This window comes from Rhipicephalus microplus, chromosome 6 (genome assembly GCF_043290135.1).
Source record: "Rhipicephalus microplus isolate Deutch F79 chromosome 6, USDA_Rmic, whole genome shotgun sequence".
Taxonomy (NCBI): Eukaryota; Metazoa; Arthropoda; class Arachnida; order Ixodida; family Ixodidae; genus Rhipicephalus; species Rhipicephalus microplus.
Genome location: NC_134705.1, coordinates 79,754,811 through 79,756,114, shown reverse-complemented (window position 1 = coordinate 79,756,114; position 1,304 = coordinate 79,754,811). Strand labels below are relative to the sequence as shown.

Below are 1,304 nucleotides of genomic sequence, written 5' to 3'. Positions count from 1 at the left end.
TGTAAACGAAACAAGAAACATCAAGCGGACAGAGTGCTTCTCGGCCTTTCGGCTAAGATCAAACTCGCATCTCGGCCTTTTGGCTAAGATCAAAGTGTAGTCGTACCCCTCGCGATTATATGTGCTTGGCCCTCGGGCAGGGATTCGATGCCCCGTCCTCTTGAAGAGGGACCACTTTTTCACTCTTTTACTTTTCCACTCTCTTCTCTTTTATGCTTCCTTCTTGCACCTGCGCTGCGTCCAAGACGTGCTCCTCAGGAGGCTAACTGATCAGTTGCACCAAAATTTACCTGTTTTTTTCCTGTCCTGAGGTTAGGTCCTGCTTCTATGCCTCGACGCTGTTCCACACCTGAACGCCTGGCCTATTCAGCAGGGCTGTCTGCTGTCTTTGAACCCGCGGTGGCCTGTGCCTTTGGGATTTCGTGGGTAGTCTCACTTTGGGGTGCGGCAGCGGGGGAGCGACGCCCCGTGTTGGGTTAAAGGTTTACCCCACTACACCACTGTATTGATCTATGTGTTCAGGGGCCGCTTATTAGCTGGCGGGTGGTCACCAAGAGAACACTCCCGACAAAGCTCATGGTTGCCGGACCCTAGGTGGACGTGCTACTCCGCCCCTGTTTTTCCGGCCTCTGTCAAGGCAGCTCCTCCGTGGCTCTACGGCATGACGACTGGCCAAGCTCTTAGGCAAGGAAGGGTGGATGCTTGAGCAGCCGGTAGAGCGCTGAACCCTTTTGGTCTGGCCCTTTGTTCCCGGAAAGTCCTAGCGGCCTTCGGTCGGGCCAGCAAGGCCAAGACTACCATTTCCTCTATGTGTTGCCGCTTTTGATAACCACTCTCTGTTCTAATTAGCTTACTTGTGTTACGAATTCTATTTGTATTCAAGATATTAACCTTATTTTTACAAAACGGAGCAAAGCTTGAAGCTTTCTTCAACTCCGCCACGGGTTGGCCCGATATTGCACGATCTTCAGGCTCAGCTCACTCGCCCCTGCGGGGGCGATTACAATACTATTCTCAATAAAAAGGTCGTGTCTGGATTCACCAAAGATATTGGGGTAAACCGCGACGGGGCGGTGACTATCCGAAGCCTTGGTGTCACGCCGCCCCAGATGACGCGGTATTTGCCGCCTTTCGCCCGCGTGCGGAAGTGCGCTAGCTATGTTCACACTTACAATTGCTTTGGAAAAGTAAATCTTTGTGTGGTAAGTGTATATTCGGGAGCCCTCTTTTTTCTGTTAACGCAAACAATCTCCAAGTTTTCTTTCTCTATCCCAATTATTAAAGAAATAAAGTAGTTTCTTATT

At 50.6% G+C, this 1,304-nt stretch overlaps 1 non-coding gene across 1 annotated transcript; it reads left to right on the top strand.

The window, feature by feature from the left end:
- The first annotated feature begins 799 nt into the window (after positions 1-799).
- Positions 800-987, top strand: LOC119182288 (U2 spliceosomal RNA). Its single transcript, XR_005111269.1, has one exon. It is a non-coding gene; the product is annotated as a U2 spliceosomal RNA (small nuclear RNA).
- The last annotated feature ends 317 nt before the right edge of the window (positions 988-1,304 follow it).